The sequence below is a fragment of the Arachis ipaensis genome, chromosome B7, assembly GCF_059453495.1.
Source record: "Arachis ipaensis isolate K30076 ecotype BB chromosome B7, ASM5945349v1, whole genome shotgun sequence".
In the NCBI taxonomy this organism is placed as follows: Eukaryota; Viridiplantae; Streptophyta; class Magnoliopsida; order Fabales; family Fabaceae; genus Arachis; species Arachis ipaensis.
The window spans coordinates 124,163,277-124,179,165 of record NC_142442.1 but is presented as its reverse complement, the minus strand read 5'-3'; the positions used below and the strand labels follow the sequence as shown (position 1 = coordinate 124,179,165).

General features: G+C 41.8%; 1 non-coding gene across 1 annotated transcript; it reads left to right on the top strand.

The window, feature by feature from the left end:
- Nucleotides 1–14,490: 14,490 nt before the first annotated feature.
- LOC148554003 (small nucleolar RNA R71) lies at nucleotides 14,491–14,594 on the top strand. The gene has a single exon (XR_015892684.1). It is a non-coding gene; the product is annotated as a small nucleolar RNA R71 (small nucleolar RNA).
- The last annotated feature ends 1,295 nt before the right edge of the window (nucleotides 14,595–15,889 follow it).

Here is a 15,889-nt window from a genome sequence, read left to right as displayed (position 1 = left end):
ATTCAAGCAGAGAATGCAAAATAATGATGATAAATCATATAAGTGAAAGAATTGCAAAATGAAGTAAATCATCAATAATGCGCTTTAACTAAGAAGGGAGTTTTAAGGAGTAGGAATGCTAGCCCATGCATCCATGAATTGGCCTGGTTGGAACCAATTAGTGCAGAATTCAAAAGTACCAAAGCCAATTTATGAATGAGAGTTAAGTAAAACAATTTTCAGAAAAATCGAACAGCATTTTGGCTATAAATTAGATGTTCCCAGGTAATAAACAGTAGCAAAAATTCAGTTCATATGGCAATAAAGTAGTGCAGAAAAGAGTAACAAATAGCAAGGCACATGAATTCAGAATAGAGAAACTCAATCTGCAGCAGGAAATGCAATTCATGTTGAATAATGTGAAAATAGCATTAAACAATAAGGAATAGTATATGAGCAGCATTATGAGCACGGTAATTTCAAAATTGTGAAACAGATAAGGCAAGCAGCAAGAACGGTGCAATTATCATACCTAAATCCACTAACCACATCCTAGTTACCTAACCACCTAAAATCCACTATGAACATGCATCTCTAACTATCCTAATTTGAATGGAATTGAAAAAAATATGCAAACTAACTAACTGGAATGGGAATGGGATCGGAGCCAGTGGAACCTGGTGAGCGCAGTAGCAGAAATTGAACGCAGAGAGAGGGTGGTGGTATGGTGGTGCTGGTGGGCGGCACGGTGGCGATGGGAGGCGGCACGGCGGCACTGGGAGTGCGGGCGGTGGTTCGGGTGGGGGCAGGGGATGAAAGAGGGAGAAGAAGAGAAGGGAGGGGGCGAGGAGGGGGGTGGCGTTGGAGGGTGGTGGCCGGTGAAAGGGTGGTGGCGGCGGGGCTGATTTGGCCGCGTGGAGGCAGGGGCGGGGGGAAGTGAAAGGGGAAGAAGAAGAAGGAGAAGAAGAGAAGAAGGAGGAGTGAGGAGGGGGAAGAGAGAAATAGAGGTGGAACGTTGGGGAGGGGGAAAAAAAGGGGGGCGATGCTGGGTTAGGGTTTCCGCGTCGGGGGTTAAGTGGATTCAAATCCACGCGGACGCGTGGATCACGCGAAAGCGTGGCTGAAGTGGAAGTGAAAGGATGCGAAAGCATCATTGACGCGAATGCGTGAATGGTGGATAAGGGAAATGACGCGTACGCGTGGAGCACGCGTACGCGTCGATGAGAATTGTGCTAAACGCACAATTCCAGCGTCGTTTTGGCGCAACTCTCTGTTTCAATTAGGGGGGCAAAATTTTCACGCGATGCGTACGCGTACGCGTGGCCCAATTTATGCCTAACGCATATCAGCCGCACGATTCCAGCCCAACTTTTTGGGCGTTGGATGGCGACGTCGATTTGAACTCGACGCCCACGCGTGGCCCATGAGCACGCGTGGTGTGTTTTTTTGTTTAGAAAATGCAAAATGCGAAATGCAAATGCGAATGCTGATGTTATGAATGCTACTAGGAAAAATAAAATAAAATAAAATACAACTAAAAACAAACAGAACAAAATAAAATTAAAATTTGAAAAAGAATGATAATACCATGGTGGGTTGTCTCCCACCAAGCACTTTTAGTTAAAGTCTTTAAGTTGGACAATTGAAGAGCTTCCTATTATGGTGGCTTGTGCTTGAACTCATCTAGGAATCTCCACCAACGTTTGCAATTTCAATAGCCTCCGGGATCCCAGACTAGGCACGTAAAGCCTTTGAGCAAGTTAACACAGGTTTTCAGGCTCCAGGAGTATTGATTGTCAGGATAAATTCCAGGATCCCAAATCTTACTTTTGAAACCGTCTCCACTTCTATCTTCATTATTCCACCCGGGTGGTACACAACCTGAATTTCCACTGAGATACCCAAACTTCTTCCGAAATTCATTCAATCGAGCTCTATACCAATCCTTGTACTTCCATTTGGAGCGTGGAACCATATTGAACTTTGGATTCCAACTTCTATTACCAACCATCTCCCGCTTACTCTTAAAGCCGCAAAGAGCTCTAAGCTGGCCATCGGTTTCAAGCAAACCATATTCAAGTGGAAAGGTAAAGATAAAGGCTAAGGATTTTATCCACTTAAAGTTTGTATTAGGTAGTAATGGCCTTGGGAGAGGTGTTTCCGGTGGTTCTGCAAGCTCCACTTCCTTGTACTCCTCTGTGAATTCTTCCATTTCCTAACAGACCTCTTCAATTGCAACCTCGTCTTGATCAAAGTCTTCAATTTCTTTTTCATCACTCAAGTCATAAGTTGGAGGTTGAGAAAAGTCTACCTCTACATCATCTTCATATTCACTCAGGGAAGATTCTTCTAGCTCAAAGAGTTCAATTGTGACTGTGAGGTCATCATTAGGAGAACTTGATTCATGATCATCATTACCAAGGAAAATTGCTTCTTGATCTGTTCCGTCCAGTTCTTCAGAAGATACATGCCTTGGGGGTTGTGCACTATCCTCCTTAGCATTAACTGCAAATTTCTGGGTGGAATTCTTCACAACTCTTGATTCCCATGGAGGTTCAGCGTCTCCTATGTCTTCAACCAATTCTTCTTCTTCGATAATTGTAGCTCCCACTACTTGTTCCAGTACAAAGTCATGTTCTTTACTGTCCACCAGAGCTTCTAGTGTCTCCTTCGTACTGGGGGCTAATCGATTTATCGCTTGCTCCAATTGATGAAGGGTTGCATGAAATTGGTTCATTGTGTCCTTGAGACGATCCTGTGATTCTTGGTTCAATGGACATAGATATGGTGCATATGGGAGTGGTGGTTCTTGGAAGTAATTGGATTGGGATTGGGGTGGATATGGATTAGGGGCATATGGAGGTGAATGGTTGTAGGTGGCTTGTGAGCATGGTGGTTCGAAGCTATGTTGAGGAGGTGGTTAATTGGAATATGATGGGGCTTGTTGGTAACCATAATAGGGTCCACCATATCTATCATCTTGGCACGCACCTCGGAATGGCTCTTGACCATAGTAATTTGGTGGAGGTGTTTGTCACGAGGGGGTCCACCATAACTATTGTCTTGGCATGCATTGTAGAATAGTCGTTGTCCATGGTATCTTGGAAAGTGTTGTTGCCGAAAGAGTTGATCAGATCCTCGTGGCTCCTTCCATCCATGATTGTTTCGACCTTTGTGCATGTTCCTGTTATAACTTCCATTTCTTTCAACAACATTAGAACCCAACTCATAGCGACAGGGGTGAGAGCTCATAGTAGCTAATAAAAAATTAAAAACAAAAATAAAAACAAATAAACAGTAAAATAAAATATTTACAATAACCAATAATAAGGCACACAATTGCAAATCCCCGGCAACGGCGCCATTTTGACGATTTGGATTTCTGTCGGTAAAGAATTTTATAAAAATAATCGCGTTGTAAGTATAATTTCTAAACCAACAGAGAATCCTTTCATACAAAAGTTTGGTTGTCACAAGTAACAAAACCCAATAAAATTTATAACCGAAGTATTTAAAACTGGAGTCATCTCTCAAAGAATTGCAGGGAAGTATGATTTATTATTGGTTATGGAATTGTATATTTTTGGGTTTTTGAAATAAGGAACAAGCAAAAGTATGAGAAAGGTAAATCCCATCCTAGTTATCCTTATTAGGTGTGATGAGAATTATTTATTGCTCCCACTTAGTTAACCCTTACTAAATAAAGAAAAGTAAAGTGGACTAATTAACTTGATTCCTTAAGTCCTAGTCAACTCCTATGGAAAGACTAGCTTTAAAGGGATCCAAATCAATCAGTAATTCCCAATTTTCAATCAACTGCTGAGTTTGACAACTCAAGAGTGACTAATTACTTATCCAAAGCTAAAAGGAAAGGAAATATACTTGAATAAAAATGCCTTTTCATTAATTAAAGCTAAGAATATCATAATTCTGAAATACCTCACATTGCATTTAAACATAAATTCAAATCTAACATGGGAAGGTTCATAAGCCAATTTGGCAACATAAGTAATTAACAAGTAAAAGCATTAGAGTAAGTAAAAGTAGGAGAGAAACATAAATTAAAGGAACATTGAACCTGGATTGAAGAAATAACCATACTCTAAGAGAAATCCTAATTCTAAAACCTAAAAGAGAGGATAGAACCTCTCTCTCTAGAAAACTACATCTAAAACCTAAAATTGTGTGAATGTTCCTTGAATGAATTGATTCCCTTATTCTCTAGCCACTATTCTGTGTTTCTGGGCTTGGATTTGGGCCGAAAAAGGTCCCAGAAATTGCTGGGGGCGACTTCTGCAATTTTCTGCACGTAGCGTCCGTCACGCGTGCGCGTGGGTCATGCGTGCGCGTCATTTGGAGTTTTTCCTTGTCACGCGTACGCGTCAGTCACGCGTTCGCGTCGTTTGTGCTCTGTGCCTAGGAACGCGTCCGCGTCGTCCATGCGTGTGCGTCGCTGCCATTTTCTTCAAAACTCCATTTTGTGTGTTCCTTCCATTTTTGCATGTTTCCTTTCTGTCCTCTAAGCCATTCCTGCCCTATGAAGCCTGAAATTACTTAACACACAGATCATGGCATCGAATGGTAATAAGGGATAATTAAAATTAATATTTTTAAAGCATAGGAAACATTTTTTCACATATATCATGGAATAAGGAAGGAATTGTAAAACCATGCAAATCTTATGAATAAGTGGGTGAAGAATTGATACAAACACTCAATTGAGTATAAGATAAATCATAAAATATTGGTTTATCAACCACGATGTAGTCTATGTTGAGATGTATCTAAGTGGTTGGATTGGAGTGTCTCCTAGCCCGAATAAGCTGTTTGGATATGCTCTGAGTTCTTTTTCCTCTAGGTCGAGTTTGTCGAAGGCAATTTTGAACAATATGTCAGCCGAGATTCCCTGGTCCACCAGTGTGCAGTGGAAATTAGCGTTAGCCAATATGATAGTGATGACCATGGGATCATCATGTCCCGAGATGACGCCAGCTGCGTCCTCTTTGGTGAAAGTGATAGTAGGGAGGTCGGGTGCTCCTTCTCCCTCGACATGATATACTTCTTTAAGATGTCTTTTGCGAGATGATTTGGAGGTTCCTCCTCCCGCAAATCCTCCGTGTATCATGTGGACATGTCTTTCCGGGGTACGAGGTGGTCGTTCAGTTCGTCCGACCTCTTCGTCCCTTCTTTTTTTCTTGGCTCATCTGTTTTGTTGGCTAAGTACCGATCTAGTCTTCCTTCTCTTACCAATTTTTCTATGACATTCTTAAAATCGAAGCACTCGTTGGTGGGATGTCAATAGATTCGATGGTATTCACAGTATTCTATTTGATTTCCTCCTCCTTTCATGCTTTTGAGTGGGCGAGGTGGGGGTATCTTTTCAGTATGGCATACTTCTCGATAGACATCTACAAGAGACACCCAAAGAGGGGTGTAATTGTGGTATTTCTTGATCTTTTCTCCATGCGGATCTTCTTTTGTCTTGTACTCTTTATCCTTATCTCGGGAGGAGTAGGAGAATCCGGACTTTTAGGTCTCTCCTAGTCGAGAGTTTTCCTCCATGTTGATGTATTTCTCTGCTCGTTCTTGCACTTCATTCAGATATGTGGGATGCTTTTTTGATATGGAGTGATTAAAAGGTCCCTCTCATAAGCCATTGATGAAACCCATAATGGCTGCTTCTGTTGGCAGATTTTGTATGTAGCTGTGAAGGTTTTCCCGATCTCCTTGCTTGATCCCTAATAGGCTTGGGGTGTGTTTAGTTTTGTCCTTCTGGATGGAGAATCTGGCTAGAAACTTCTTGGCTAAGTCGTCAAAGCTTGAGATGGACCTATGGGACAGATTGTCGAACCATTTAATTGCTGTCTTCGTCAAGGTAGTCGGGAAAGCTTTGCATCGAATTGCGTCTGAGGCGTCGGTGAGATACATTCTACTTCTAAAATTACAGTGATGATGGCTGGGATCTGATGTGCCGTCGTACGGAGTCATGTCAGAGGTTTGAAGTCTTTTGGTATTTTGGCCTTCATGATCTCTTTGGTGAATGGGTCTTGGTCTTTGCAGGGGCTATCTTCGTGGCTAGATCGAGTTGTTTTAGCTTTGAGATCAGCTTCAAGCTTTTGGAGCTTGTCTTCTAATTCTCGGCGTCGCCTAGCTTCCCTTCGTAGGTCTCTCTCGGCTTCCTGTTGATATTCGACCTCTTTTTCAAGTTGTTTTAGGTGATCTTGAAATTCCTCCATGACTCCTGTGCTTGGCGAATTTTTATTTTTGTTAGGCTGAGAAGTATCGTCTGGTGTGACATCCGCGTTCTTATGTGGCGTTCTGTTTTCCAAATCGGAATTGTGGTCGTTATAAAGGTTGTCCGCCATGATGATGGGATGACTTCCAGGTTCCCCGACAACGGCGCTAATGTTTCGAGGGTTACCTGAAACTGTAGGTCGATCTCAAACGAGATCTTCTATGCTGGTCGGAGATGACATGTCCGACTTGTGGGCGGTGGCCGGAACTGTTGATGCGTGAAAAACTTGTCTCTCAACAAATCTCCCTTCGGCAAGTGTACCGAAGTTGTCGTCAAGTAAAAACTCACAATAGAGTGAGGTCAAATCCCACAGGGAATGATTGATCAAGCAACTTTAATTAGAAGAATGTTCTAGTTGAGCGAATCCAGAATTTGGGTTGAGAGTTGCAGAAAATAAAATGGCGGGAATGTAAATAACAGAAAAGTAAATGCTAGAATTAAAGAACTGGAAGTAAATGACTGAAAATAAATTGCAGAATTGTAAATGGGAATGGGGGATTTGCTCATAAAAGTAAATCGCAGAAATTAAAGAGAATGGGTAAGATTAGAGATGGGGAATTCATTGGGCTTAGGAGATGTTGCAATTCTCCGGATCAAGTTCATTTTCATCTCTTCCTCAATCAATGCACTCATTGATCTCCTTGGCAATCTTAAGTGATTGAATTGCAATTCCTTGCGATTCAATCTCTCAAATCTTGATCAATAGCCAATTCCTTGGTCAATTGCTCATGAGAAGAGATGAAGTATGGTCACTGATTATACCACATGCATTTCCCAAACCAAGTATTGAGAGGGTTATAGTCACATACCCATCCAAACCCAATTTGGTCCAGCATGAGAAAGCATTTCTAGCTTGATCTCTTCATTCCTCTTCCAAGGTTCAAAAGAGATCCAAGTTTGAATAGCTTCTCTTCCAAGATAACTACTCAATTGGATGAAGATCGAAAGCTTTCAAGTAAAATCAATAGGAAAGATAGAAGAAGAACAATAAAAATTAGTATTGATCCATCAAATTACAACAGAGCTCCCTAACCCAATGAAAGGGATTTAGTTGTTCATAGCTCTTGAAAATGAAAACAAAGATGGAGAATACATCATAAAACTAGAAATTACAAAGAAAGTAAATACAGAGAGTAATTCTTCAGCCTCCAGAACTCCTTTACAATTCAAAGCTACTCCTATATATACTACTCTTCTCAGCTTCTAGTTCACTCTTCAAGTCTTGGGCCTTTGGATCTTGAGTTTGAAGCAGTTCCTTTCTTTAATTGGGCTTGGCTTTACTTGCAGTGAGAAAGTGCGGAGTGGGCAGAGACTTAAGCTCAGGGCGTTAGGAGTGTTAATCATTTAGTGAAAGTCCAAGTTCGGGAACGTTAGTGACACTTAACATTGTCACTAACGTTCCAATGCACCCCATTGCCTCACGTTAAAACCCACGTTAACTAGGTTAACGTGGCTTTTAACGTTGCCTTGTAAACCTTCGAGAACGTTAGTGACACTTAACATTGTCACTAACGTTCCAATGCACCCCTTTGCCTCACGTTAAAACCCACGTTAACTAGGTTAACGTGGCTTTTAACGTTGCCTTGTAAACCTTCGAGAACGTTAGTGACACTCAACATTGTCACTAACGTTCCAGTGTGCCCCTTCTTGCTTCACGTTAAAGCTCACGTTAACTAGGTTAACATGGCTTCTAACGTGGCCTTTGCCATCCTTCGAGAATGTTAGTGACATTCAACATTGTCACAAATGTTCCAATGTGCCCCTAGGTCTCACGTTAGAGTCCACGTTAACTAGGTTAACGTGGCTTCTAACATGGCCCTCTTTTATCCATCCCAACGTTAGTGACAATGTTGAGTGTCACTAACGTTGGCTCATCCTTCATTACTCATCGTTAGCTTCCACGTTAACCAAGTTAACGTGGAAGTTAACGTGACTCTTGGGGGTTGTGTGGTTGCTTCAACGTTAGTGACAATGTTGAGTGTTACTAACGTTGTCGACAACTCTTCATTCTCTACGTTAGTTCCCACGTTAACCAAGTTAACGTGGTACTTAGCACCATAGGCCAACATTAGTGACAATGTTGAGTGTCACTAACGTTGGCTTCTCTCCCTCCCCCTTAACGTTAGAGGCCACGTTAACTAGGTTAACGTGGCTTCTAACGTGGCTACTTATGAGTAAGTGCCAACGTTAGTGACAATGTTGAGTGTCACTAACGTTGGCTCAACTTCTTTTCTCCACGTTAGAGTTCACGTTAACTTGGTTAACGTGACTCTCTAACGTGGGAATTGATGGCTTTTTTGAGAGTGTTATTGGCAATCACTTTTCTCATTAATCTTTGCAAGTTACCTCCCCTTCTCTTGCTCCTTTTTGGTCCTGAAATAAAGCAACAAAGTGCATCAAAGCTCTAGTCCAAGTCATGAGTAATGCAACATAATATTTGTCACTAAACTTATGCAAAATCCTCATGGAATCATGTAAAATGCACAATGTATGATTGAGTCAAGGCATAAGTGAATATTTACCCAAAACTAGCTTATTTCCTAAAGAAATGCATGAAACTAACCTAAAAACAGTAAAGAAAAGGTCAGTGAAACTGGCCAAAATGCCCTGGCATCAACTGTTGCGTCCTACTTGTTGAACTGGCGATGCTGCTGATCCTTTGTCACTGGAAGGTGGTGGTACCTACAAGGGACTCCGATGCTTAAGTTAGCAAGGGTATTAAGCAGGTTTTTTGTAGAATCAGAGTATGAGTTATACCTGGGTGCTCCAGTGTATTTATAGTAGTGTGGAGTGACCTTCCTGGAGATAAGATAGTTATCTATCTTATCTTATCTTATCTTTAAGTGAAGTCATCTTATCTGCCCTTATCTTTCTAGGCTTTAATTGCCTTTAGATTGGGCTATGTCCCTTTATTTCAGAAGAGCTCGGGCATTCCTGACCTGAAGAGGTCGGTCGACTTGTCTTTAATTAGCTCGGGTCGTACAGCTCGACCCAGGACATGAACAATATGGATGAGGTTGAGCGACATGAGAAGCAGTGTGCCCTGTGTAGGCAAGTCGGCCACACAAGACGGGGTTGCCCTAATCAACCCACAGGAGATGCCTAGGTGGTGCACGAAATTGTGATCTCTGGTAATGGCTCCAAAGGCTTGGTGCTCTAATCTCGATTCATAATTTGTCACAACTTCGATACAACTAACCAGCAAGTGCACTGGGTCGTCCAAGTAATAAACCTTACGTGAGTAAGGGTCGATCCCACGGAGATTGTTGGTATGAAGCAAGCTATGGTCACCTTGTAAATCTCAGTCAGGCGGATATCAAAAGGTTATGGAGTTTTCGAATTTAAATAATAAGTAAACATAAAATAAGGATAGAAATACTTATGTAAATCATTGGTGAGAATTTCAGATAAGCGCATAGAGATGCTTTCGTTCCTCTGAACCTCTGCTTTCCTGCTGTCTTCATCCAATCAGTCTTACTCCTTTCTATGACTGGCTTTTTGTAAGGATGTCACCGATGCCAATGGCTACTTTCAATCCTCTCGGGAAAATGGTCCAAATGCTCTGTCACAGCACGGCTAATCGTCTGGAGGCATCACCCTTGTCGATGGTTGCATTCTATTCCTCTCTGTGAAAATGGTCCGATGCGCTGTCACTGCATGGCTAATCATCTTTGAGGTTCTCGATCATACTGGAATAGAATTTACTATCCTTTTGCGTCTGTCACTACGCCCAGCACTTGCGAGTTTGAAGTTCGTCACAGTCATTCAATCCCAGAGTCCTACTCGGAATACCACGGACAAGGTTTAGACTTTTCGGACTCTCATGAATGCCGCCATCAATCTAGCTTATACCACGAAGATTCTGATTAAGAGATCCAAGAGATATTCATTCAATCTAAGGTAGAACGGAAGTGGTTGTCAGGCACGCGTTCATAGGGAATGATGATGATTGTCACGTTCATCACATTCAGGTTGAAGTGCAAATAAATATCTTAGAAGCGAAATAAGATGAATTGAATAGAAAACAATAGTACTTTGTATTGATCTTTGAGGAACAGCAGAGCTCCACACCTTAATCTATGGAGTGTAGAAACTCTACCGTATGAAAATACATAAGTGAATATAGAGGGTAAGCATGGCCGAGTGGCCAGCCCCCATGATCTAAGAACCAGGCGTCCAAAGATCAAAAGATACAATCCCGGATTCAAAGATGTCTAATACAATAGTAAAAAGTCCTATTTATACTAAACTAGCTACTAGGATTTACAGAAGTAAGTAATTGATGCATAAATCCACTTCCGGGGCCCACTTGGTGTGTGCTTGGGCTGAGCTTGAAGTCTACACGTGGAGAGGTCATTCTTGGAGTTGAACGCCACCTTTTATGCCATTTTGGGCGTTGAACTCCACTTTGCAACTTGTTTCTGGCGCTGTCCAAGGTCTGTGGTCTGTGGTGCTTGTCCTTCTAAGACCTGTCCTTCAACTACTGGAGGGGCTGTCCTCTTTCTTTGCTTCCGTTGAGGTAGGGGAAGTGCTACAGCATTCATCCTTCGGACTGTTATTGGAATGCCTTCCTTTATCCAAACGGGGTCCTCATCTTCAAAAACCACCCTAGCTTTCTTGCATATTCGGTAAATAGTGCTGGGGTAACCTAATGTTCCTCTTGAGTCACTTTTCTCTGCCATCTTCCTAATTCCTTGAGCTATGATCTCATGAACTTTGATTTCTCCTCCCTTGAGTATACAATGCAACATTGTTGCTCTCTCGAGAACACAAAGGTCTAGTAAAAGCTGGTCATAATTGGGGTTGTTGTCCAATCTTGAGTGGTAACTTTCTTCTTCAAATGGTATAGACCGTTGCTTCAATGCCCTCATTACACTCATGGGACCAAAATCCACCATTGTTCCTCTCACAAAGCTCGTATATGACTCATCTTTTTTATCATACCTGACTGCATTTGCATAAAATTCTCTTATGAGATTTGCATTCACCTTAGTGACCGGGTCAGTGAGGAGCTCCCATCTTCTCCTTTCTACCTTCTCTGTGATTTCGGGACATTCAATCTTCTTAACTTGAAATCCCAGCTCATAAATGATTTCCTTATCAACCATCTACCCGTATTGCAATGCATGATGCAAGCTTCTAAATCTCTTCTCATCATATGGGTGTTATTCCATGGGTTCCTTCCCTTCCCTTCTCTTAGAACTTGAAGATGCCATGAATGGTGATTTAATATGTGAAGGTGGTAAGGTTGTGGAGACTTTTGGTTGTTTAGGGTTTTATGGCAATGAGGAGAGTGAGGGGAGGAGTGTTTATAATTGGATAGGGGGTGTATTGTACCGAAATGAAAAGTGGTGAAGGTGTGTGATGACAATGAAGGGTGGTATGGACAAGGGTTGTTTATATAGAGAAGTTGTGAGAGAATGGAGGGTGTAGATTGATGAAGTGGTCACTTGATGGACGGTTGGGGTTATGCATGGCTAGAAGACAAGGATCATCACTTTATGATTGGGATTGCTCGGTCTTCTAGGGGTCCCTTTTTTTCAATGTTGCATGGCAACATTTTCCAATGTATTCCCTCTTTAGAACAAGTGTGTAGCCCCTCTTCTTTAAGTGGCGAAATTTTCCCCATTTTAAGTGTCCAATCAATCCCTTTTCATGCTTCTTTTCCTTTCCTATAAAGATTTGAAATAAGGGAATTAATATATAAGAAAATTAAAACTCTACGGCTAGAATAAATTGAAAGAAAGGATTTGATTGTTTGTTTATGAATTTCAACTAACTAACTAACTATTGGTGGTTCCTTATATGCATTTTGGTGGCACCATGGGGTGACACCAAACTTAGTTTGAAGCACTGTGATGAAGGTTTTGTGTTCAAAGTTCCCAAGGCTAGCATGCAACTTGGTTTGCTTTGAACACCAAACTTGTTCCTCACTATATTCTGCATAAGAGGATTTTCACCAATTGTTTGTTAAGTTTGGATTGAAGCTCATAAAGATTGACTTATTCATTATCATCTGAAAGCATATAAAACATAGGTTGCCTCCCATGAAGCGCTTCTTTAGCATCACTAGCTTGACGTTTTTCCTTCATCATGGTGGTTGGTAGTGCTTAAAGTCCTCCCCTCTTGCTGTGGATTTGTATCCATTGGTTGGATCAATGATTTCCACATGTTCCAGGGAAAGAACTCTGTTGATAGTGAAGACCTTGGGTAATTGAGATGGCACAGTAGGGAGATTAGGGGGAATATCTGGGAAGTAGGCTGAGACAACTCTATCCCCTGGAGAGAAGTCTTCCGTAGGGATCTTCTTATTCCTCCATTTTCTTGGTACCTTCTTCTTTGTTTCTTTTGAGGTTGCCTTCCCCTTGGTGACCCCTTTTCTCCAAGGAGTTGTGATGCTGTCTTCACCTGCCTCTAAAGGTTTGGGTTCCTCCAATTTTTCCTTGAGCTGTGGCAGTTGCTGTTTTCCTTATTTATCAATTGAGGGGGTTTCAGAATGAACTACCTGTGCTTCAATGCTTGTCTCCTCCTTCAGTGTCTCCTTATCGTTTGTGCTTAGTTCCTTGTCCTCTTGATCTGTCTCTTGTGAGAAGTTGAAAACATTGAAGCTGAGTTGTTCATCATGGATTCTCAATATTAGCTCCCCTTTCTCTACATCGATAAGTGCTCTGGCCGTAGCTAGAAATGGTCTTCCCAGTATGATTGGGTGAGTGTGACTTTCTTCCATGTCCAGAATGACAAAGTCTATTGGGAGAAAGTACTTCCCAACCTTTAGCAACACATTTTCCACCACTCCTATTGCTTGCTTTTGAGTTTTGTCAGCCAGTCTGATAATGACATCTGTGGGCATTATCTCATTGATCTGCAGCCTCTTCACCAGGGATAAGGGCAGTAAGTTGATGCCGGCCCCTAAATCACATAGTGCTCTGTCGAACATGTTTTCTCTTATGGCACAAGGTATATGAAAACTTCCTGGGTCTCTTCTTTTTGTAGGCAACTCAGGTTGAATAAGGGCACTACATTCCTTGTTCATCACTATAGTCTGTCCTCCCTTGAGTGAGCTTTTCCTGGGAAGGAGTTCCTTCATATATTTGATGAATGCAGGCATTTTTTGAATTGCCTTGATGAATGGTATGTTCACATGCAGAGATGCAAACAAGTCTAGGAACCTTGAGTATATTCTTTTTCCCACAGCACCATTGAGCAGTTGGGGGAATGGTGCATAGAGCTTCAGCAGCTCTTGTTGTGAGATTTCTGGTTCTTTGTGATCTCTATCCTCCTCCTTTGTTGAGTTGTCTTCAGGTTGTTTGCACATTTTGCCTTGCTTGTCTTCAATCTCTTGATCACTTGTAGTGACCATTTTGCAATCTTCCCATCTTACTTTCTTTGCTTCTCCCTTGGGGTTTTTCTCAGTGTCACTTGGGACGCTATCAGTAGGTTTGGGAATCTTCTCAGCTAAATATCCCACCTAGAATTTCATCTTCCTAATGGTTTCTCCCTGGTTCTTAATATTGGCTCGCACCTCCTCTTTGAACACCTTATTTTCTTGAATCTCTTGGCTTATTCCTTCAAGTAAGGCTTCAATCTTAGAGAGCCTGTCATCAATTGATGAGTGGTTCGGAGCAGATGTGCTGTTTTGGTTTTGATAAGTATGTGGAGAAGTGTTGTTGTGGGGGTGTTGAGATGTCCTCTGGGTGAATTGTTGGTGAGCTGCATTGTTGTTAGAGTTGTAACGTCTCTGGTCTTGGTTTTGATCTTGCTCACTTCCCCACCCAAAGTTTGGGTGATTTCTCCATCCAGGGTTGTAAGTCTTAGAGTATGGATCATAGTTTTCCCTTGGTGAATTCTCAATGTAGTTGGCTTGCTCCTGACTCCCTTCTGCTTCTTGGTTTACTCTTTCTTGTGTTGTTGATGAAGTGGAGATTGCTGCTACTTGGTTCATCTCCATCTTCTTGGTGAGGTCAGCCAGCTGCTGGGTAATGAGCTTGTTTTGAGCCAACAGAGCATCCACATTGTTTAGCTCCATCACTCCTCTTGTGTTCCCTCTTTCGGAAGCATAGAAGTAGTCGTTTTCTGCTACTGTTTCAATAACATCTATGGCTTCCTCAATGGTCTTCTTCTTGTTCAAGGACCCTCCAGATGAATGGTCTACTGCCTTCTTTGACTCATAAGAGAGCCCTTCATAGAAAATGTGCAGCTGGACCCATTCGTTGAACATGTCAGGTGGACACCTCCTTGTTAAGTCTTTGAACCTCTCCCATGCTTCATACAGAGTCTCACCATCCTGTTGCCTGAAGGTTTGAACCTCAGCTCTCAGCCTATTGATTCATTGAGGAGGGTAGAATCTTGCTAAGAATTTGTTCACCACATCCTCCCAAGTTGTCAAGCTCTCCCTTGGGAAGGATTCCAGCCACTTGGCTGCCTTGTCTCTGAGTGAGAAGGAAAATAAGAGCAATCTATAGGCGTCAGGATGAACACCATTAGATTTCATTGTGTCACATATTCTCAGGAAGGTGGTCAAATGTTGGTTGGGATCTTCTTGAACACCCCCTCCAAACGAACAGTTATTCTGAACAAGGGTGATGAGCTGTGGTTTAAGTTCAAAATTGTTGGCATGGATTGTTGGCTTTTGGATGCTACTTCCACAATTGCCTGGGTTTGGATTAATGTAAGAGCCCAAAACTCTTCTATCCTCCCCAGCATGATTTGCTCCACCTCCTCTGCCATGGTTGTGAGTCTCTACTTCATGATAATTTTCCATGTTTTCTTCCATGTTTGGTTCAAAGTATTCCTCAAACTGTTCCTCCTCTTCTTCAGCACCAACTACTCGTTTTCCTCTTGCCTCCCTCCTTAGTCTAAGGAAGGTTCTCTCTGGTTCAGAATCAAAGGAAGTTGAAGCCCCGCTTCTTCTCCCGATCATACAACCAACAAGTACAAGCAGAGAAGATAGGTGCAGACAGTATTTATGTCAGAATTGATGTTAGTGTGGGTGATGCAATATATCAAACAGTTAGTGGGTTAGCAAACAGAATTGAAAATAACAGAGAAAAACAAAAGAGTAGATGGAGAAGGGAAGAAGTTTAACTAAACAAAAAGTAAATCTCTCAAACAGAAAATGAAATACACAAAATAAAATGCTCAATCTAGTGATCTTCCAATCTAATCATTGTTGATGCACAATCAATCCCCGGTAACGGCGCCATAAACTTGATGCGTGGAAAACTTGTCTCTCAACAAATCTCCCTTCGGCAAGTGTACCAAAGTTGTCGTCAAGTAAAAACTCACAATAGAGTGAGGTCGAATCCCACAGGGATTGATTGATCAAGCAACTTTAATTAGAAGAATGTTCTAGTTGAGCGAATCCAGAATTTGGGATGAGAGTTGCAGAAAATAAAATGGCGGGAATGTAAATAACAGAAAAGTAAATGCTAGAATTAAAGAACTGGAAGTAAATGACTGAAAATAAATTGCAGAATTGTAAATGGGAATGGGGGATTTGCTCATAAAAGTAAATCGCAGAAATTAAAGAGAATGGATAAGATTAGAGATGGGGAATTCATTGGGCTTAGGAGATGTTACAATTCTCCAGATCAAGTTCATTTTCATCTCTTCCTC